The sequence below is a fragment of the Dipodomys merriami genome, unplaced genomic scaffold (assembly GCF_024711535.1).
Source record: "Dipodomys merriami isolate MVZ:Mamm:240054 unplaced genomic scaffold, mDipMer1.0.p SCAF_9, whole genome shotgun sequence".
NCBI classification, from domain to species: domain Eukaryota; kingdom Metazoa; phylum Chordata; class Mammalia; order Rodentia; family Heteromyidae; genus Dipodomys; species Dipodomys merriami.
The window spans coordinates 7,109,261-7,134,044 of NW_027206512.1; the positions used below are offsets into that span (position 1 = coordinate 7,109,261).

A 24,784-nucleotide genomic window follows, 5' to 3' on the forward strand; every position below is an offset into this window, starting at 1 on the left:
ATTCTCCAGATCTCAGTCTCCTTACTAGCTATGATTAAGGGCCACTTGACTTACTTCTTTTTTCAAAGAAAAGGTCTTAATTATATACAATTTACTATAGCAGTCTTTATGAGAACATTCATGGTTTGTGAAATTTCACATTGTTTAGCATGTCAGTATTATTTAAATGTGAATTTCCTATGGTGTTGTGATCATTTCCCTTAATTCTTAGCTAATCATATCATCAGGACAGTAGACAGTTCTATCAGTAATAGTCAGTGTTGACTCTGAGTTATGAAAGTCTCTGGGATATTTTACTGAGGAGCAAAGTTTGTAGAGGTGTAAAGTAATAAAGAAATATGAAGGCAAAGATTGTGATTCCATAGTGACATCATATGAGTTTTTATGAGTGACACATATGAGTGACACATATAAGTGTCATATAAGAGTATCTTGAATTCATAAACCATTACGAAAAGCATTGCGGAGAAATGGAGAAAATACACATAGACTATAAAAAACCATTCTGTTGTACCATCCTGAAATGCATTTGAAGAGTTGACATCTATTATTCAGATGTGATTCTCACATAGTCAACCCCAAGTCAGAAAGACTTGTGGTGAATCCTGGTGATCTGTCTTCAGCAGGCCTCAAAGACTTTTCTTTTCTTTTTCTTTTTTCTTTTTTCTTTTGGTCAGTCACGAGGCTGAACTCTCTGTCTGGGCAGTATCCCTGAGCTCTTCAGCTCAAGGCAAGTGCTCTACCACTTGAGCTACAGCACCACTTCCAGTTTTCTGGTGATCATTTGGAGATAAGAGTCTCACAACTACTTTCCTGCCTGGGCTGGCTTTGAACTGTGATCCTCAGCCACTGGTTCCCACCTTTCAAAGACTTTTCTTATAATGACAATGTTAGTAACATAGAATAAATCAGAGCAGTACTAGAATATTGAAGTGGGGAAAAAACACATGCATAGGGTCCAATAACATTTATTGTTCTTATTTTCAGAAAAAGACACCCAGGAACCTATATATAATTTACACATTGGAACATTCAGAATTCTCCTTCTGACTGAAGTTCACACATGGGTCCTTAGACATGAATTTGTTGTGTCCACACTAAAAGTATCTTTTCCTGATGAATGTGGTAGTGCACACAGGCCAGCTACTCAGAATGGGATGATGGTGGCTGAGGCCAGCTGAGACAAAATGTGAGACTTTATCTCCACAAATAAACCAGGCATAGTGGTCTATGCTTGTAATCTAGTAAAATAGAGGTAAAATACTAGAGTCTGAGGTTAGCTTAAGAAAAAAAGTGAGATACATCATCTGAAAAAATAAAGTCAACAAGTTTAGGGGAATCAATTAGGTTCCTGGGGTCTAACTCCATGACTGCCAAAAGCAAAACCAAACAAAATAACAACCTTTTTTTAAGCCCCATCATTTTCAACAAATACTATATGTATTCTTTAAAGAAAGACATTGTATTTAGGGAGTTAATATATTGACCAAATTCACAGGGACTGCATGCATTTTTCACTTTTCAAGAACTTATAGGTAAGCCAGGAGCTGATGGGTCAAACCTGTGATCCTAGCTACTTAATTGAAGTTTGACGCTTCATCTGACAAGAAAAATGAAAGAAGTCACTTCTAAACCTACATCTGGGCATGCTGGTTTACTTCTGTCTTCCCAAGCTATGTGGGAGACTAAGATTAGGAGGATCAAGGTACCTGATCAGGTTGTGTAGAAAAGACTACAAGATGCTATCTCCACTCATTTATGATCATAGCAACAAGTGGAAACATGAAAGCAGAGAGGCTGTGGCTCAGGTGTATGCAGGATGAGAAATAAGACCCTATTCTAAAAATAACCAGTTAAAAGACAGCTGGAGGTCAGACACAGGGGTATCATGACAGCCTAGCATGTACAAAGTCCGGAGTTCACAACCATGGGGGTGGAAAAAAACAAAACAAAAATAAAAAAACAAATATAAAATTGATGGCTCACTCCTGTAATCCTAGCTACTTAGGAGGCTGAGATCTGAGGATTGCAGTTTGAAGCCAGCCCAGGTAGGATGAGGATTTCATTGTTGTCTCAAAAGATGTCTATATAGTAATTATAGGAAAAGCAGAAGAGCAAAAGAGAAAGACAGTCTACAAAAATCAGTCTATAATGCAAGGAGAATCCAAAAACAAAACAGAAACAACAGAACATACTTGAGTTATAAATTCTGCTTCTATGTCCACAATGCAACACTCTTCAACCTGTGAACTTAGATGTTCTCTATTTCCTCTATTTATTTTAATAAATATTTGAGACTAGGAGAGCTTGACTGGCCCAAGATGACCATCAAGGAAGCTGAGGTCAAAGTTGAAGACTGAGTGATCTTGTCACAGAACCTCACACCATCTCATTGGTTCTGGAAATGGACCTGTGATGGCCAGTTGAGACAAAAATCAGCAGTGTGAGAAATAGTATCAGTGACAGCTTGAAGGCCAAATTTTGACTCTGGTCATTCTAAATGAGGAGGATGCACTAGGAGATAAAGAGGAAGTCTAGTATAGAACACATTGGTGAGTCAGAAGACTAGGCAGTTTGTAGTGCTAGGAGAAAAGGAGACTGGGGAGTGAGGAGACATGTTGGAGAAACAATGTCATAGAGTAGATAGTTCCACTTTGCACTGCAGATTCTTTGATTGGGAGGGCCTCACATACCTGCCTTTTCCCATAATTTAACTTAAATTATGGTCCAAATTTGAACGATGCTAAATATTGGTAGTAACTGTGTACACCTGCGGTTTACTGTTGGGTGTTCTGCCTTGATGCACACTCTAAGTATTTACAGCTTTAATGAGGCTGCATATTTGTAATTGGTCCCTACAGGGATCCTGCTTCAGCATTCCTTCCAATTTGAGTTATTTTCAGCTATTCCCTGGAGCAATCACTTGAACTAATATGGAGAGGAAATTACTAGTGAGCCTAGAGAAACACAGAAGACATCTTTAAATGGCAGATAAATGACCAGAGTCGAAATTTGGCCTTCAAGCTGTCACTGTTACTACTTCTCACACTGTTGCTTGTTGTCTCAACTGGCTACCACAGGCCCATTTCCAGAACCAATGAGATGTATGAGGTTCCATGACAAGACCACTCAATCTTCAACTTTGACCTCAGTTTCCTTGATGGTCATCTTGGGCCAGTCAAGCTCTCCTAGTCTCAAATATTTATTAAAATAAATAGAGGAAATAGAGAACATCTAAATTCACGGGTTGAAGAGTGTTGCATTGTGGACATAGAAGCAGAATTTATAACTCAAGTATGTTCTGTTGTTTCTGTTTTGTTTTTAGATTCTCCTTGCATTATAGACTGATTTTTGTAGACTGTCTTTCTCTTTTGCTCTTCTGCTTTTCCTATAATTACTATATAGACATCTTTTGAGACAACAATGAAATCCTCATCCATGTTTGTTATAATGTGATTCTTTCCTGAGGCTCTTTTGAATCTTACTTTATTCTTTATCTCCATTTTAAAAGATACTCTTCAATCAAGATATTCACTGTTAGCCAGGTACCGGTGGCTCATACCTGTAATCTGAGGATTGTGATTCAAAACCAACCTGGGCAGGAAAATCTGTGAGGTTCTATATCTTCAATTAACCACTAAAAAACCAGAAGTGGAGGTTTTGACTCAAATGGCTTTGAACATAAAACATCCCAGGTACAGTCATGAATTCAAGCCTCCCCGCCCCCCCCCCACCAATAAAGATGCAATACTGTGGCTGTGGTTGTACATTTTGTAACTTGGTGCTCTAATTTTACTGTCTCTTAGGGTTTTTTTTTGCCAATCCCATCTATTTTCTTCCAAAATCATAGCTTATTTTTTCTTATGTTTTGTGTACTGCATCCTTTCTTTTCTTTTCTTTTTAATAAGTTTTTTTATTGTGAAAATACTGTACAGAGAGGTTGCAGTTACATGAGCAAGGTAATGAGTACATTTCTTATCCAGCATTGTTGCCTCCTCCTTTTGTTTTTCCCCTACCATCCTGTCCCTCCCACCTCCTCAACTACAGCCCTCACTTCCCCCCTCCCCTGCCTAAATTGTAAAGTTTGTTTTTCAACATAGTGTCTTGTACATCTCATTATTTCAGTGGGTCAATCTGTATCCCTATTTAAACAATTTGTTTTCTATAAGCTATAGTTTCTATTAATAGCAGGCTGTTGGGCAATGTTGTTTCCTTATATGCAACATTGGCCAACTTTCTATTTAAAAGTATCTTGTAAGGAAGTTTTAAACAAGTCTAAATTGATCTGTGATTATCCATTTCTCCTATATAACTGGGTTAGAGGGGTGCATCATCCATTCTGTTCTGTGATTATTGAAAGTATAGAAAAATCTCAGTCATGCCTTTTTTTCTTCTAATATTCAGGTACTAGGAATTTACATAGCCATTTCTAGGCAAAGAATAATTTTGGGATTTAAATCTCAACACGTATCTGCAAGGAATACTGTAAATACAGTGATTTAAAGGTTTCTTTCTTCATAGTGAAATCCTGTCATCTCTAACAGATCCAGTTTTGATCACATCATTTTTTACTCCTCCTCAGAGTGACCCCTTGATTTTTTTCAGATTGATTTTCAAATTGCATAATCACAGTAGTTCTGTTGGTATGTCTCACAGTACATTATCCTTTACTTTCTTAGTTTTGATTTGGGGGATAAGGTGTGTGTGTGTGTGTGTGTGTGTGTGTGTGTATGTGTGTGTGTGTGTGCGTGTGTGCGCGCGCGCGCATGTGCACATGTGCTGAGCATGTGTTGGCATGGTAGGTAGCTTGAGGTAAGATGCCTGAAGTAAAGTGATATTGTGTCCTTTTCCTATTAATTACCATGAGGAATTCCCCATTTATGTTTTTATTTTATATTTATTGTATTAGAGACTGGGAAAAATAAATTTATAATCTTACAACTCTTTTAGTATCTAAACTACTGAGGAAAATGTAAGATGTTTGTTTTTGTTATCTGTATTTCATGCCTGTTGTTAACTAGCTTCTTAGATGCTGGTACACATTCTTTGACTATGTAATCCAACATAAAATAGTTACAACAAAAGAGAAGCATTGCATTAGACATTGCATTGGTTTTCCATACCTGTGGGTTCAACATCCAGATTCAACTAAACGTGTAATAAACTTTTGAAAATCCTTACTCTAAACATTATAGTAATATAACTATGTTCACAGCATTTATCATTATTGTATGTTATCTACAAGTAATCTAGGAATGATTTAAAGAATATAGGTAGGTTATATGAAAATGTCATAAAATGGACTTCATCATCTATATAGGACAACTATACTTTTTATTTATTTTGAAGAATAGTTAATGGAATTTTTTAAATGGTACATTATGAAAAATAATTCAATTGTCCTTGGCAGTATTGTTGCTATGCATGGCTGAAGGCTCTTTTGAAGACTGTGCTGTGTATTTTGGTGCCATTTATTCTTCTTCCAAAGGCGGAATGTAAATGCAGGATGCTAGTCAGTGGCCTAAGGAAAATTATTAAAAAATGATCTTTCCTTACTAGTTGTTTCTTTCCTTTTTCTACCTTCTTTACAGCCTCCAATAAAAGGGACATCATACACTGGTCTAGTCTTGAACTTACTGCTGTGAGGTCCACTGTATTGGCTCACTCACTGTCTTAGCAGAGCATGGGAGTCACCAAAAGTTTCCTACTTCAGCCCCTGGTTTTCAGACATGTTCTGCCCTGATCTTCAGCAACATTTTTAGCTCCTCGTGGTAATAAAGTTTGGCTTTCCAAGTATAGTAACTTTTATTCTTTTTTTCTACCAAAAGAAGTCTCCACAGTGATCTAATGATGGACAAAGTTACAGCTTGCTGATCCCTTCTTGGATAATGCAGCACAAAGTACAATCTTGAAACCATGTAGCTTCTACATTGTTGTCAAGTGATTCCCTTGTTATGGGGCAATGAGAATGGGCAACATGTTCATAGCCCAGTAACTGCCGTGCTGGAATGCAGAAGTACTCTGCAGTCAGGAAGAACAAAAATCTAAACTAGTCAGTGACAATTTCAGTGACATGAAGCACAGCCTCTCCAGGGTAGAAGTGGCTTAGTGTAATCCACTAGCTAGTAAGTGGCTGGCTTGAGAGATTTTTGTCATATTGAAGATTCAGTCTAAGTCTGCTATTAGCAAGTGTGACATTTCACTGTGGCTTTACCTAATTGAGCTGTTAAATTTATGTATAGCCACTATCCATGGGCTTCCATTTATGGCTGATTCTCTATGATGAAGGATTGCAAGGAAAATTAATAGTCATAACAAGCATCCCATCTACCTAATGTTGGATTTCTTCTGTTGAGGATGTTCTTACATTAGACAAGTTGGTTATGAACAATGCCACTTCTGAAAGTTCACACAACTCCTTCTTCAGCTTTCCTTATCTTTCTTCATCCATTAGTGTTTAGAATTTTTGTATCTTTGCATGTCTTAGAGGCAACTCTCTCTCCAAACAATAAAACAGCTAGAAGCACACTTTGTTGCTTTACCAGTCGTAGGTTTTTTCAATTACTGCTTTCTTTTTGGTCAGAAGTGATGATTAGCCCATCCTGAAACAGCAACATCTTGTTTTTTGCAGATTCTGGGGGTTGAACTCAGGGCCCAAGCACTGTCCCTGGACTTCTCTTTTTTTAAGAATAGTTCTTTACCATTTGAGCCACAGCATCTCTTCTGAGCTTTTCCTTAGTTTATTGGAGATAAGAGTCTCAAGGACATCACTGCCCTGGGGCTGGCTTTAAACAGCAAACCTTAGATCTCAGACTCCTGATTAGCTAGGATTATAGCTGTGAGCCAGTCACTCTTGCTAGCAATTACTTTTTAACTTATCTCCATATTGTGACTTAAAATATCATCATAAGGCTCCCCTTCTTTCAAGCAGTGGAGGAAGGAACTACACCTCTATAGGGTCATAGTATGAGTTGGAGTACAGGTTTTATCACAAGAAACACAGATGGCAAGAGTGTCTAGTCACCTCCTTGTGTAAATTTCTTAACTTATGTGCCTAAGGTGAGATCCAAAATACACTTATTTTATCACAGCATAAGTAATACTGCCCCACTCAATCAACCCCACAATTATGTACTGCTAGATGCCGAATAGGCATATCCAGTCATAGAATTACACTATCTTCCATGATGATGTACACTGGCATGCCAACCTTTGCCTGGATGAATAGGTTTGGCCCAATTTCTAGAGCACTTGCATAGCCTTCTTTTGCACCACAGATACAGGAAACATCAGGGGCTACCCTGGATTATATGAACAGAGTAGCTTCCCTGTAGTCTGGGTCCCATAGCAAAGTCTTCTCCTGTTCCAGGTTTCACATGCAATTGATAATTTTGCAAGTGCATTAATAAGGGATTTTGCTACCTGTGGTCTATATTGCCTCCAAAATCCACAGAGGACTTCCAAGCACTGTTAGACTCAATGTAAGGAACTCAGGTGTGACAAGTGTCCTTTAGATAGACATGGTGTCCTGGCTTGCAACACACCAGAGGTAACTGAAGAACTTTACAAATTCGGTAAGCTCCTGGTCTGCACTTCTCTCTTCCCTCTCTTCCACATGCATGTATTTTGAAAGTATTCAGAAAATGTGCCAATTCTTGCTCATTTGGTCTTTTCATATCATCATATGGAGGATAAATGTGGTCCTTAAACAATAAAACTGTTGGGAACTATCTTGTAAATAACTGGCTATTTGTCTTCAATACTAATAAGAGGTTTCCCAAATAGATTTTATTTTAAAGTAATTTTTATAATTATATTATTTTCTTGATAATAGATCTCTTGAGCATAAACTAACATACCTACTTTGCTCTTTGTATAGCCACAGTCATTTTAAGATGTCTCAATTATAATTGGTGTAAAAACTATGGGTTGGATTGAATGAACCTAGTTCAGTAAATTTAAAGGTATAACAAGGGTTTATAATCTGGGTACAGTGTTTTCAAAATTGAATTAAAGGAAATACAAAGTAATAACTGACAATGAAAACATAATCTTTGAAGAGTGAAAAAGGATCAGGAAATAAATAAACATTAAATATTTTTAATATGTCTATTACATATTTTTCTAGGCAAGAATAAGGTTTGTGATGCATTTACTTAAGAAGCAAACATGATGGCTTAAATTCTGCATGAGATCTAGGCATTGATTTGTGGACAAGTCTTCATTCTGTGGTAATTTTCTTTTGGCAGGAAAATGTATGAGCTATCACTTTTGCATGTGGACAGGTGAGAGTGTTCTATCCTTCAAATGGTAAATGAGAAACATTTCTGAAACACTTTCCTAATAGCTGGTTATAAGTTGTGGGTTTATTCAGCTGACGTGGAAAAAACTAAACTTCTGTGTCTGAGTTACATATTCATTTCTTTTCATTGACTTAAAATTTTTCTTCTCGTTAAGTGCTCTCACGTTAGTGCTACTTATAATGGGAAAGTAGAGGATTAAAATTGTATAAATAGATGTTTATTTTCCTAATGTTCAATGAAATAATGTGGACTTCAGTGATGGTTAAAGTATGATGCTCACTCTTTTACACCATTGAAGGCAATTGATTAATCCTTGTAGGCGTAGCAAGGTAGAAGTATAATAGCTAACAACTACTTCCATTTATATGGTACTCTATGCTCAGTAAATATTAGCTTGAACTTAATGAGGCAAAGAGAACAAATATTGCATTTAATATGGTTGGAAATTGCCTCTCCCCAAAGGCTATAAGGCTGGAAACTACTTTGTTAATTTGGTCTGTCAATCAAAGTCAGAAAAAAGTTTGAAAGGCCATCAAATTTAATATTTTGGCATTCAGTCCTGAAAAATTTGAAAATACTTCAAATGGCAGCAGAAAAATATGCCAGGAGTGATGCAATATTTCAAAGAAAATGCACAATGTGTCTCATGTCTTCTTTGGATCTTGTAGAAGAAAGGAGCTTTGGTTAATAAATTTCTCAGAGGGCTGGGAAGTTGGCTCAGTGGTAGAGCGCTTGCCTTGCATGCCTGAGGCCCTGGGTTCGATTCCTCAGCACCACATAAGCAAAAAGAAAAAAAGCCAGAAGTGGCGCTGTGGCTCAAGTGGTAGAGCGCTAGCCTTGAGCTGAAGAGCTGAGGGACAGTGCCCAGGCCCAGAGTTCAGGCCCCACGACTGGAACCCCCCCCCAAAAAAAATTTCTCAGATCAGGAAGGTGGGTGAGAGATAATTGAAAATAATGGCTGAAAATTCATAGAAAATAGAAATGAGTTTACAGATGATAAAAAAAAATCATTCTAGGAAATAAGAATTGAAATAGTAAAATGGGATGAAGTTTCTGAGGAAGAAAGTGAGGTAGTTTAGGACTAGTTGTGATTTGTACATCTGTAATCTCAGTTAATTGAGAGGCAGAGATTGAGCAATTTGATGCCAGCCTAAGCAAAAAGTTGGTGAGACCCTTGTCTTGGCAAATCAGCCTGGTGTGTATCACATCTGTAATCCTAGTTTGCAAAAAGTACAATAGGAAGATTGTGGTCCCAGACTAAACCTGGGATACAAAGGACTTGTGATGTAACTTAAATGGAGGAGTGCCTTCTTCTGGAGAGTGATGCCCCAAGTTTAAGCCCCCAAATTGCTAGGTAGTCGTGGCTTATGCATGTGATTGTAGCTACTCAAGAGGTTTAAATAAGAGGATCCTGGGGGTGGGAGGGCAGACAAAACTGGTGAGTCTTTTATCTCCAATTAACCAGCAAAATGGTAGACTGGAGGCCTGGCTCAAGTGATAGAGTGAGAGCTTGAAGTTATCAGCTAAACCTATGATACTGGATCCCCATAAAACAAATAAGAATGGAAATGGAAATGAAATGAAAGGCAAAGTGAGGAGAGGAGAGAGGAGGGGGCGGGGAGGTGAGAAAAATATGTAGTGCCTCAACCTTGGAAAAAGGACTTATGTTTGGCTACTTAATATTCAAATTATCTTATCCATTTGGGTACCTGTTTATTGCAGGCCATTTAAGAGTTAGGTATCAGAGTTTATTGTTCCTGCCAACTTCTCTACACATGTTTCTCCTCTTCTGTATAACTCTTCCACCATCTTTATTCAACATTCACTGAGTTGACAGGGGTGGTGTCTCTTAAGCAGAGATGGAAGCAATTCCTCAAAACTCTGTTCTCATTTTACAGTAATTAATAATAATAATATAAGTTTATATACAAATACATGAATACAATACATAATAAATAGCACAGAACATAACATCGGAGTCTTTCTGGATGAGAGGAGAACTGTGGTGGCCTCACTGATGGCTTGAAAGATTGTTTCCTTCAAGCTGTTCCCCTCCAGCTTGTGTATGCAGATGAGCACACATTTCCAGCTGATCATCTGTACTTTCCTTCTCAGGAGAGACTCCCAAAAGGTTCAAGATTTCTCTTTATGTATTTCTTCTTCCTTTGCATACTACATAATCACACTTGTTCTACACTAATTTCTGGGAATGGGTTCTGGAAGGGTGTACATGATCTTATATTAGGGCTTATGTATTCACAAGAATACAAAGAGGCAACCAGGGGGACAACCAGGTGATGTGCATTGATGCAAGACCAATTTTATTGCTTTCCTCAGTCTTTGGAATGCATAGAATGTTTATATGGTCATTTTTATTAACAAAGTGGTAGAATTACAACCTGTTTGGCACAAAGTAGACTTTTGCTCAGCTGTACCATCACTAATTGTATTATAGGGTACCTGGGAGGTATCAACAGATGCAAATACAGGGCATTATGGAAATGAAGCATCACTCTTGTTAACTCCTACCGGGTGTTTATGAAGGGCCTCACACCTTTCATTTGGCACCTATGCAAGTTTTGACTCTCTCAGAGGTGGTGCAAATTGATTTTCCATAATTTTTTTCTTTATTCACAATCTGGCTTTTTGAAACCTTCCCAAGTGAATGTGAGAAAAACAAACATGGTTTCTTAAAGATTAGTAAATGAAAAATTAGGACACAATAATTTCTGATAGGTATAATGTGAATGGTACTTATGATATATTCTCATTATTGTGTATTAACAATTATATGGTATTACTTAGATAGTTTAGGAGCCAATTCTACTGTATGTAGATAACGTATAATTAAATTCACATTCATAAAGAGTATTTATTGAAGGGCATTATATCTTGACCTATAATTCTCAAAAATCAAATAATTTAATACTGTTTCAAGTTTATCTATTTAGAAAAATGTATAGAGAGATCCTCTTAAAATCTAAGTCAGGAACTAAGTGTGGTAGTATATATGTGTAATCTCTGCATGCAGGAGTTTCAATAGGATGACTACAAATCATACTGGACTTCAAATGAAAACCTGTTTCACCATCTCCCAATCAATCAGTGAGCCAATAATCCACCAATAAGAATCAATAATGTTATGTGATTAGTCAGAGAAAACCTCAGTTATCTTTTCATCACTGGTAGAAATTAAAATTTTGAAATTCACAGATTATGGAAGTAGAACATTTTCAAAATTCCAAAGGACATTAGGTTACTTTAAAGATTTTTGGTGTTCTAATCTGCAAATGGTATGTGACCTAACATGCATGCTATTAGCTTGAGTTAGACTACTGGCAAGGTACATATACTAAAACATATTAGAAGCTAAGCACTTGGGGTTCAAGCCTGTAATCCTAGCTATTCAGAAGGCTGAAATCTAAGTTTCAAAGCCATCCTGGGTAGGAAAGTCCATAAAACTCTTTCAATTAACCAAACAAAAAGCCAGAAATAGAGCTCTGGCTCAAATCATATAACACTAACCTTGAGAATAAAAGCTCATGAAGAGCACCCAGGCTCTAAGTTCAAGCCCTAGGACAAGCACAGAAAGAAGGATAAAAACATTGTGCATCATAAAGATTTATATCAATTAAAAATAAGTAAAGAGATAAAGAGAGCTGTAATTTGGTTGAATAGTGCTGACTTAACACATGCAATGCTCTGAGCTTTATCCATAGACGTTAAAAAACTATGGAAAGAATGAAAAACAACTAAAGTATTTTAATGTAGTACAGGTTAAACAGGTGTCTTTTTGGGACAGCTATTCTTATGCAATGCAAAAATAATACAAATGCATAGATAATCACTTGTAAGCAGCAGAATGATTAACAATAACATTTTTCTAATGCTGGTGAGGATACTGCTTTTATAAGCTTTATTTTCAAATACTAACTTTGATATTTATACATGTGAGACAACTTGGATGCTTTACAATTCCAGTAGGGTTAAAAGGGCACATACTTATTGTAATAGTCTTTTCTATAGCATAATCTTATAAGACAAAGTCTTATAAGACAAAGTCTTATAAGTCCTATAAGACCTATAAGACAAAGTCTAGCACTTTCTATCTTTGAGAAAATAAAATGTATAAATTTGAGTCTTTTGTAAGCAATGGTATTTTCTAGTATCATCAAATTCTGATCTTGGTCCCAGAAGAAATTATGCTCCAACTACGTTCTTGTATTAATTATTCTATATTACATGTTAGCATTTATTTCAGGCATTTTCGCAATGTGTAAGGTTGATAATAGATCCTTTATTTTTGATGTTGACTTGTAAAAGGGAAAGTAAACAATACACATATTGACAATAGAATTTATCAGAATTACACGAAATAGAATCCAGTTATTCAAACAATTTAAGTAGCTCACTCCATAAGGATGGAGCTCCAAGAGGTAAAGAAAGGATTCCTGGGTGTGATTTATATCTTGACTATAGGCTGAAAACAGTATTCCAAAACACAATTCAAAAAGTATAATATCTAAACTAAAATAATAGCTCTCATGTACACCATTCAATGTTAGTCTATATTGATTAAACATTGATCATGGAGAGCTTTATATCCTCATGTAAAATATAATGTGTATGTATAGATGCACATACATAGTGAAATAACTTCCTAAGCCCTTGGCATGTGAGAGGGTCTCTGACATTCTCTGCTCTTTTTCAAAATAGCATTTAGTATTTAGAAAGGAGCCAGGAATTGCTAAATTTATTTATTGACCCACGATGACTTGTAACCTATGAATTAAATTATGTAGATTTGAATTTCATACTCTCTATTATATTTCTTACAATACAATTCAATAGATATTGGTTTTTAGTTCCAAAAATAGTAGTTGGGAACATTGATATTACATTTTTGTGATTAAATGGAAATAGCCTTTTCCAGCTAAGAAAAAGTAGGGATTCTAGAGAGAAGTTATTTCCTTGTGTAGGTTCAGAGGGCTGAGAAGACTCCTTGATAGGATGTCAGTCCAGCTCCACTGCAAAGTTGCAGAAGGGTACAAATACCAGAGGGACTGTGTCTGAAAACCAAAGCTATCTCACAACAATATCTGAATATATGAACCATAAAGACCCCAGGTTTTAGGTATGCATATATCATCAAATATTTTAGCATACTGACCAAAATGTCACAAAGAACCTAGTACATATCAAATCTTTAAACAATGACATTTCTTTGCAAAAGCTGAAAGATAACTAGAATTGTAATATTAAATCTTCTGAAATTATGGCATAACTATTATATTTTTACAATTCTACATACATTTTAACTAGTAAATAAGTAAGTGCTATAGGCAGCCATCCCAGAGGACCATGTGGAGAGTCACATAAAGGAGAAGGAGGTTTATTTTATAAGGAGGTTTATTGGGGGAGCATCTTTCCTATGGCAGAGGAAGCAATATGAAGCCTGCCCCTATCCAGGTGAATCCTTATAACTTCTAGAGCTAAGGGTGGGAGGTAGCTGGGTCTGGGAGAAGGGTGGGAATGCCAACCAATTCCAGGAGAGTTCTAGGGCAGGGAGGAGTTCAGGTCTGAGGGTGGGGGGAATTCTGCTGATGTACCTGGGGGCTGTAAGCTGCTTCAGGGAGTGAAGTGGGAAGGGCTGAGGACCTGATATGGAGGGAATGCTAACAAGTACTACTCCTGAGTTCTGTTAAAATTCTGTCTGTATTGTATACATTTTCCTTTCCTCTCCATAGCTCAATACTATGAATAAATAATATAAATGATAGAAAGGAATGTTAATACACTTTGAATTATCAGTATAAATATAAAACACACATTTACCTGGAGTGGAACAAAGCTTACTTATGATATATGAGGATCCATAGAGAAATCTGCTTCCTTTTTTTAGCACAGGAGGCATTGAGGTTTTTCAGGCAAGTTATCATTGTCTTCTGTTTTTGTGTAGAAAAGAATCTGAGAACAATATATATATATATATATATATATATATATATAAATAACCTTTTGCTATCTTATATCAACTACTATATATGACTTAATATACTTTAAGTATAAATGAATAAAATGTAATTTTACTCTGCTTTATTAGTTCACTTCATTAAAATTTGGGTAGGGTAAAATTTTCCAGTATTAAGCATTCAATAATACATCCATGCATAGATATATTGACAAGTCAATTATAAAAAGTAAAATTATGTTTAAACCTATAGCCATTTTAATGAGCTAATTTTGGTACCAGTACTTTCAGACATGACATTAAATAGAAGGAACAATAAACTATGTGCATCAGTGTTAACAAAGAAAAATTACACATCTAGATGTAATTTTAAAGAATAATAAATGTCAGATTTTGTAATGTGCTTCTAGCATAGGAAAATATTGTCATTTTGTGTTTAGAATATAATTAATGAAAAATTCTGATAGCAAATTATAGAGAATAATCTGTGGACTCCAATACTTATCTATGTAGATTAGAATAAATCATTTAAATCATTTATGCTGAACATTTTCTTTAATTTCTAATTTACCTCTTAGCCTTGGTTAAATATAGAAATATTGACATCTGCCAAGCTCATAGGAATAGCTATGCCTAGCAGTCATTTCCATCTGATCTCAGTCCCAGCCATAGTGATATAGATATAGATATAGATATAGATATAAAATCACTATTTATATATATATATATAAATTCTCGTTGGAAATAGCACTGTGGCTCAAATGGTAGAACACTTACTATGAGCTGAAGAGCTCAGGGACAGCACCCAGACCCAGAGTTCATAGCCGAGGACTACAAAAAAACCACCACCACAACAAAAACAAAACAAAAAATACAATTCTTTTAATGTGATCTCTATTTTTTTCCTTTATAAGTCTGAGATCCTCTTTCATTTCAGTGATATGCTTTAAGGATAATCACTGAATTCTTCTACTTGGTTCAATAAATTGGTCTTAATCCCTTTTTTCTTAGACTTGGCAACCAACAACAGAGGACTTGTGTTAGAGAAAATAAAGAAACAGGAAAGATTTGCAGATGGGGAGACTAGAAACTTGCTGTATAAATTCTGGCACCATTTTAATTTAAGTATTGTCTTATTATTTGCTTTTTAAATTTTTTTCATTGTTTGCTTTTAAAGTAATGAAATGTGTAACAGTTCTACTGATGGGCTTGAATACAGTGAAGATGCCTGCATATTCAAGTTTTGCTAAAGCTTACTAAATGTTAGGGATTATACTTTATGACAACAAGTGGTATGAATATAATTTTTTTCTCTAAATCTCACCAACCATTTACCTTCACTTTGTCATTCTCACTTTTCTCACTTGAATGCTCTTAACATTTGCTTACAAGATAAAGGTACCATTCATCCTTTCACGCACTCTCCCTTAACTCTATACTATTTTGAGTATATGAGTATTTGTGTTATTCTTAGACAAAGTTGCAATTAAAACTCAGCCCCGTAAGCACGGGACTCACGTTTTTGCAAAGGACAAATAAGAAAAGTTATTAGCTGAAGTAAACATGCTGTCTTAGAAAGAAACTAAAGCAAGGACCCATCCAAGAGACATACTTCCCTTACTTACACCATGGACTACAGTGAAGCAAACACTTCTTTAGTACTCTGCATGTAACATTTTTTGTATTAGAAATCTTCCTTTTGCCTGTCCTCTTCAGGAATTAACTTAGAAACTATCTTCTATAAAAGCTTGCTTTGGGGGAGGGCGGGGGGAGGATGGGAAGGGATGGGAAGGGGAAACAAAGGAGGAGGCTACAATGCTTGATAAGAAATGTACTCATTATCTTGCCCATGTAATTGTAACCCCTCTGTTCAGTATTTTCACAATAAAAATTAAAAAAAATTTTAAAAAGCTTGCTTTGATAGCCTGAGGATAGCCAGGCTATACTACTCTGATCCCACTCTCATCCCATTTCTGCCTCTACCAAAGCAGAGTTAACACAGTGTTTCCAGTTACTTTTGTTGTTGTTTTAATTGTAAAGGTGATGTACAGAGGGGTTACAGTTATTTAAGTCAGGTATCGAGTGCATTTCTTATGAACAGTGTCACCTCTTCCCTCATTTTCTCCCAGTTTTTCCTTCTTGACTCCCCCTGCTCCACCAAATTTGTACAGTTCATTTCAAACAGTGTCTAGTGTCATTGTTGAATTAGTTCACCCTTTGTCCCACCATTTGTGTGCTTCCATTTCCCCTCCCCAAATCACATGAACTTACATACAAGGCAAAAGGTACAGAAATAAAAAAAACAGCAATTAAAAAGGAACAGTAGAAGGGAAAAAAAAACAAAAAGTAAAATAAAAAACCCTCTCCTTTCCATTTCTTGGAGTTCATTTTGATAAATATCATTTTATATGATCATTTGCACATAGCTATTGAGTCCTTGTGATCTTTTCCTATGAATATCTTCTTTTGATTTCACTGTGTGAATGCTTAGAATCCTGTTTAACATATCATGTCCAAGTGTAATTTTTTTTTATCTTTTACTATCTGAGTTTACTTCTAGATTTATAGGTACATTCTAATTATTAAAAATGAAGAAAATCATGCAACCTATGTTTCTTTGGGTCTGACTTACTTTGCTTACTTACTTTACTTTCCAAGCCTTTCTATTTCCTTATAAATGGAGCAATGTTATTCTTTCTGATGGACGTATAGAATTTCATTATGTATATATATATATATATGCATAAACATATATACATATATACCTATATACATATATACAAAAACAAAAAACAAAACTGTGATATATATCACAGTATATATACATATATATATATCTCACAGTTGAGGGGCTTGAACTATGGGCCTGGGTGCTATCCCTCAGCTCTTCAGTTCAAGGCGTGTGCTCTAACACTTGAGCCACAGCATCACTTCCTACCACATTTTCTTGATCCATTTGTCCCCTGAAGGGGATCTAGAGGATTCCATATCTTAGCTATGGTATATAATTCTTCAATGAGCATAGTTGGGCTGGTGGCTTTAGTGTGGCCTGGTTTGTGGTCTGTTGGATAAATACAAAGGATTGGGATTGCTGGGTCATATGGAAGCTCTTCAGAAACTGTCTCTTCTCTAGCCTATGTCCATGAAAAATTTTGGTCTTTACACTATTGTATTCATAGTAATTACTGAAGAGTTGTTTAATTGGCTGAATCAATATATTAAATAGAATAGAATAAATATAAATCTTCTTTCCTTTCTGATTAAAGGCAATAAGTCAATTACTGACTAGCATGCAAAAAAAAACCACTTTGAGCTTTGTGTTAGCTTCATTTTACCATAAACAAATAGTTGATACAATCAACTTGAAGATGAGAGTTATCTTGATTCAGTTTTTTAAAGTGTCTGTGTGTGACTAATTGCTGTTCTTGTTTTGAAATTGTGGCAGCATAGTATACATCATGGTGAAATCATGTGGTGGGTGAGGTCTATTCATCTAAATGACCAGAAAGCAAAATAGAAAAAGATGAGGGGTTAAGGTGCCAATATTCCTACAGGTGATGGCTGGTAGGATTCCAACAAGGCTTCACTTCTTACTGATTTCACCACCCTACAATGGTGCCAGAGGCTGGGCATCAACCTCCTGACCAATGGATTAGAAGATATTCAAGAGATATGCAAACCATAATAGATTTGTGGAGGAGGATCTTTTATACATTATTCAACTTTTGATGCAATATATAGCAACAAACAAAACAAAATTAGTAAACTTGTTAGTAAATCTTTTCAATTTCAAATGAAAAAAAACTGTGTTGGAGTGAAAATATCTATGGGCATTAAAGTTTTGCTCAACTTAATTAAAAGATGGGCAATAATGAAAAATTCTTGTATGTGCCCTGCAATATTTAGTGCGGCCTTTTATATTAAATATTTTACAAACATTCAAACTGGATAAATTTGGAATATATTAAGTGTGTTATTTCGTCTCAGCTACTCATAATTTGCATAGTGCAGTAAAACCTCTGAAAAGTCTTACAATAGACATATGGCTTTTAAAATATATTTGATAAATATATGTGGCAATATTAATGTCTCCCTATGTAGAGTTTCCAGGCAACTCCTTTGAGACATTAATCTAGTCACCTGTATATAACATTTATATGCACATCTTGAGTAAGGAGAATTAAAAGAGAGTTCTTATGTGGGACATAGTGCTCTTTTCTAAGACCTCTTGTTCGAGAAATATTAAAACTGAACTTGCAACACAAAATGGCCCAAGAATTTGTTGTCTGAAGAGTTAGGAATCTGAGTAAATAAAAATGGTCTGAAAGTATCTTGCCAGTTAAAGGATATGAGAAGAAAGAACTTAAGAATGATTGTTCTAGTTGTTTTTGGATAGTTTATTGTAGAAAAATGTTCTCACAGACTTTCCTGGATTAGCTTCGAATATGATCCTCAGATCTAGCCTCCTGCAGAGGTAGGATTAGAAGCTAGATCCATCCAAGGCAAGGTGATAATTGTTAAATAAAGGAGAGCTGTAGGGAAAAAAAAGAAAAAAAAAGAAGAGCCGGGATGAAGAGTAATAAGAATGATATTCTCCCTTTGACTAAAAATTATAGATTTTTTAACCCCAGCAAAAGAGGATGAATCTGAACTCTTGTTCTTTTTCACCTACTTTCTGACTCACATATATGGAGCTTTTTTCCTTACCTTTCTCCTGTAGTTTGGGGGGAGTCCTGGAGGCATGCTAGGGCACAACAAATAAGCAGTGTATTCACATGATTGTATCCTAAATTTCTAGCTATTTTTGAGACAGACTTAAGATCTCTGTTGAGTCTGCAAGATAAAAGTCTTAAGCATAGAAGTCCCTTATCTTTGTCCAATTTTTATAAACTGTCATCCCCTCAGTACTATGGAAACTTTAGAATTTTAATGTGTAGCATTCCAAACACATAAGTTTTTTTTTTAAACCAAATTCTATATCACACACTAAGCATCTCTAAATCCCAATGAGAGTATATTTTGTTGGAGATATTTTTGAAAATATTTAGGAGGTATTTTACTTTATTAAAGAAAATAATGTTACTATTAAGAAAATAATGTTAAAATTGTAACCTACAAGAAGTAATCAGAATATAGCAAAAGAATTCAGAAACAATGTCAGAAATCTGTAATAATTGGTTATTGTGAGATTCTGCTTTGAAAAACAAAACAAAAAAATGGAGTTTTGTAGCTTCCATGGAAGGGACTTAAGATTTCTGGATATCCTTTAAAAAAAACAGACTAAATTGAGAGTTTTTATGTCTTATGAGTAATTGGTATATTGTATATAAAGTGAAGTGGTTCATGTATTTATTTGTTCATTCAAAAACTGGGTGGAAAGTTATAATCATCAGACTGGATCAGACCTAGATTTGGAACCAAAAATTCTAGAATCCAGTAGAGATACAGGAAAGAAAGAAGACAGTGCTGGAGGAGATGATGAAGAAGACTGATGTAGTGGATGAGTTTGATCTTGGTACGTTGCTTGCATGTATAGAAATATGAAAATAAAACTACTCATACAAGAAAAAAATGCTAAAATACATTTACAAAAAAAGTCAGAAAGGTAAAAGAACATGGAATATGACATTAAAGTATCCTATTCGAGGTCAGAATTGGATTTTCAGAGAAATTGATGTCTTATTTACAATCCAAGATACTTTTAGTATATGGAAAAAGATTAGGAGGAGAAGAGAATGTGAATTTACACAGAGATAAGAATATTGGCTGCAAAGACTTGACTTATACATGGTAACTTTTTTTTTTTGTCCATCGTGGGTCTTGAACTCTGGGCCTGGGCACTGTCCCTGCACGCTTCAGCTCAAGGTTAGCGCTGTACCGCTTGAGCCACAATGCCACTTCTGGTTTTCTAGTGGTTTATTAGAGATAAGAGTTTCACGGACTTTCCTGCCGAGCTGGCTCTGAACTGCAATCCTCAGATCTCAGCCTCCTGAGTAGCTAGGATTACAGGTGTGAGCCATCGGCGCCTGGCTACATGGTAACTTTGAAAGACATAAACATGACATAGAGTATCACATTTTGCAGGTGTCCAGAATAAGGATGAGTTGGAATAAATTCTAGAAGTATCAGAGAAAAAGAATGGATGTATGATTTATAAACATATTTAATAATGTTAATAATACATTTAAAATAGCTAACATATATTGAATATTGCCTGCTAGACACTGTACTAATTTCTTTTTATGCATTATCATATTTATTCCTCTTAATTTTTTATTAAATAGATATTTAAATAAGGAATTTTATTTTAAATCATTTAAAAATATTGTACACTTAAATGAACATTGTAACCCCAGCTACAACCTTTTCAACTTCATAAAATTAAAAAAAATTAGAGAACGGAGACTTGAGAAACTCAAGGGTAAACCTCTCTAACAGAAATGGAGACTTATTGTGTATGGAATTCTATGCCTCCATCAGAAAGAATGACATTGCCCCATTTGTTAGGAAATGGAAAGACTTGGAAAAAAATTATATTAAGTGAAGTAAGCCAGGCCCAAAGAAACATAGGTCCCATGGTTTCCCTTATTTGCAATAACTAGTATATGTCCGAGTCAAGCAGAAAAGGTCAGATAAGTTGATGTTAGGGGAATGAACCCCAAGATAAGTATTCAAATGTTTTTTTTCTTTCATGCAATTGTTTCTAACATATTTATAAGATGATTTCTATGTTGCTTTGTATGTCCCTCCCCCACGGTATAACTCCTGCTTTCACTGTATTTGATATTGGTATAATTTGTGGAGGAGAAGGGCAAAAACAAATCATTTAACTAGGGATACATGTGGACCCATTGCAACAATGAGATGTACAAGTCGTTATGTCAAAAAACAAACTTTATAACTTTGGTGGGGGGGGGGGGGGGAGTATGGGAAGGGATGGAAAGAAGAAACAAAGAGAAAAAGAGGAGGCAATAATGCTTGATAAGAAATGTACTCGAGGGGCTGGGAAGGTGGCTCAGTGGTAGAGCGCTTGCCTTGCATGCCTGAGGCCCTGGGTTCGATTCCTCAGCACCACATAAGCAAAAAGAAAAAATAATCCGGAAGTGGCACTGTGGCTCAAGAGGAAGAGCACTAGCCTTGATCTGAAGAGCTGAGGGACAGCACCCAGGCCCAGAGTTCAGGCCCCACGACCAGACCCCCCCACACACACACACAAAAAAAAAAGAAATGTACTCGATATCTTGTCCATGTAATTGTAACTCCTTTGTACGGTATTCTCACAATAAAAAAAAAAAAAAAGAAAAGTTGTACAGGAGAAGAAAAAAAAAGAAATGGAGACTTATTTCTATTCATCCTTACTGTCTCTTTCTGAAGTCAACTTATTTCTCCTCTGTAAATGAATGGCAGAAAAGAGAATGCAACCATAAATGTAAATTTGGTGATCAGCAGTATAAATTGAAGGAGAAAAAATTATTTCCATTATTACTATTAAATTACTACCATCATATAAAAATAGTCAGATTATTAGAAGTATATCATTACTGATGATGATTACATAAAACTGTCATGAACAGCACCTCCAAGTGTTCTGATAAGAGAAAAAAGATAGGCTGGAGTTTTACCTTTCTTTTTTATTGAGTTTGTAGCTAATGCAGAATTATTTTTACAGCTGTTGCCTGGGTATAATTTATGTCTTCTATTTCCTCTTATGCTCATAAATAAAACACAACTTTAAAACATCTAAAATTACAATGACATTACAGGATAATTCCATTTTCTTGTAACTAAATTTTAATGACAATTCAAAAATAATAATTTTTCTTTTACTATTCTTTGTGTGTATTTTCTTTTTTTAATTTAATTTAATTTTCAAGGTGAGCTACAGAGGTGTTACAGTTACATATGTAAGGTAGTGAGTACATTTCTTGTTGAGCATTGTTATACCTCCCTTGTTTTTCTCTCACTTTCCCTCCCCTCATTCCAGCCCCCACAAATTGTAAAGTTCATTTCCAACATATTGTCTTCTGAGTATCACTGTTGCATTTGTTTGCCCTTTGTCCTTTGTCTCACCATTTTGTTGTTCCCCTTTCTTCCCTAATGCAGATAATGTATATACAATACACAGGGTTCCAAAATGAAATACTGTGACATCAGGAGATTAACCAGTGGAAAAAAAGAGAACGGAAAAAAAGAAATATCTTCATATAGTACATTAAAAACAACAATAACAAAGAAAAAACTTGTTTCCATATCTTGGAATTCATTTCACTTAGAATTATCTTATATAGTCTTATGTTCATAGCTATTGAGCTATTGAATGCTTCCATCAGAAAGAAATACATTGTCTCATGCGCAAGGAAATGGAAGGACTTGGAAAAAATCATATTAAGTGAAGTAAGCCAGACCCAAAGAAACATAGACACCATGGTTTCTCTCATTTCTAGGATAGCCCTAGAAGAGGATTACAATATCTCAAAATTAATAATTTAATGACTATTTTCTCCATTAATATATTTGTTTCTTTCTTACTTCACATTGTATATTACTTAACTGAAGAATCTGATCACAGCATTTGACTTTCCTTTTACCAAGCACTCATATCAATGTTTTATTTTTCCTTGCATATATATGTATATATATACATATATATATGAAAATTTTGCTCAGCCTCTATTTACTTATATTTTCATGCATAATATCTTCAAGTGATGGTTGTACATGCACCTAACTTTGTTCTAAACCAATATGGACAAAGTTCAAACTTAGTTAAAATTTTTGGAATTGTTTCTCCAAATATCTTTTTTTCGTTTTTGAAATCTTCCAATATTTACTTGCATTTAAAAAAATTCTAGATTGTTCTACAATAATTTTAAGTACTTGGTTTGCCTGGTAATATTTTTCTATTTGCATTAGTGGTAGTTCTGGGCAGAGCCTTACTTGGCGTTTTGTACATGTTACATGTTAACAGGCAGAGCAGACATCGTGATTACTAATCTGAAGAATAATATGTCAATGATAGTAATTTCTTAGTTGTCTTTGGTCTTAGAAGTCTACTAGCAGGAAACACAGAAGTGGAACATGCCTTCTGAGTGCAGATATCCAAACATGCATGGGAACAAGCTGCCTCCTTTTGTCCAATCTCTTTAATAATGGAGTTCAGTTTTTTTAAATACAAAAAGAATACTGAACTACATTCTAAAATGTATATGTATTCTAAGATGTATAAATAAGATGCATAACAAAGATGACAGCTTTTCCTATGACTTTTTTTCATTTCTCAAAACTTATGTGAATAGTTTTATCTATGGAAATTATTTAAATTCTACAACAAAAGTAAAATCATTCAATGGAAATGTGTGAGAGTTTATATGTTCACTACTACCCTTGATCATGTGGGGAACCATATAGTATGTTGTGGTTTTAACCTCAGAGAATTTATAAGTTGATGGAATAAATGCTTATGTGCATGAAATAGATGAATACTCGAGGATTATGAAAGCAAGTAGAATTTAAAGAAGAGTGACGCAGCTTGAGCAGAAGCAATTTTGAGTAGCACTTTGAAAGCTCCTGCAGACAGAGGAAAAATGTATATTCCAGGTAGGAAGAAGTTATGGAATCAGAATCAGTTACAGAAGAGAAAATACTGACTGAGGCAAGATGAACAACCCTACTTCAATGCAATTTCATAAGGCTTTAATTCCTGGCCAAAGATGCTTATCATAATTGAGAATTATGTTTATTTGGATATGAAGTGAAAGCATGATTTATATACATAAGTAATCTCTTTTTAATATAATTTGATATGTTGCCTTATAATTTCACATTATTTATATTTATTTTTATCATATATTATTTGACTGTAAATAAGCTTTCCTCACATTACCTTTGCAAAAATACCTAGGGCATTTTTGTAAAGTCAGGTTGGGTAAAAATGCACAAAGTACAACTTACTGAAAATATTGTTTTCTGTACATCAATTACATTCTACTTAATGATATGTATGTCCCCCTAATGGAAATATATGAGAGCATCAATGAATGAGAATTCTTTGAGATTACTGTAATGTTATTTTCAAACTGGAACAAATTCATTCTAATTTGTACACCTTATTGTTTGTCATAGCTTCATTGGGCAGGCATGGAGCTACTACATTTTCATCTAAGTAAATTTTAATTTTGATAACTGCAGGCAAGAGCACGTATATGATGAAGTGTTATCACAGATGACATGATGGTGATAAATACAAAATTAAAGCAGCCTTCTAATTTTGGAGACAGTTTTCTATTATGCTTACTTGGCGCACAGTGCTGTAAGCTCATGGAACAAGTGGCAGCTAGTTAATCATGAGCATCATGGGGTAATTTGTTATGACAGAACACCATGTGTGCTCATTAAAAGCAGTGACTCTTTCATCCCTCTAATCTTTCTTACTTCCTTTTATGATTCTTGTCTTCTAACTCTAAAGACTATACAGCAATTGAGATCAAGAATTATTAAAGAGCCATATCTA

General features: G+C 35.1%; 1 long non-coding RNA gene across 1 annotated transcript in view; it reads right to left on the bottom strand.

Moving 5' to 3' along the window:
* The window catches only part of LOC138820801 (uncharacterized), a 46,424-nt gene extending 27,281 nt beyond the window's left edge, over positions 1 to 19,143 (bottom strand). The window contains exon 1 of the long non-coding RNA XR_011369986.1: positions 18,982 to 19,143. This is a non-coding gene — a long non-coding RNA (uncharacterized lncRNA). The remainder of the gene's footprint in view (positions 1 to 18,981) is intronic.
* Positions 19,144 to 24,784: the final 5,641 nt, after the last annotated feature.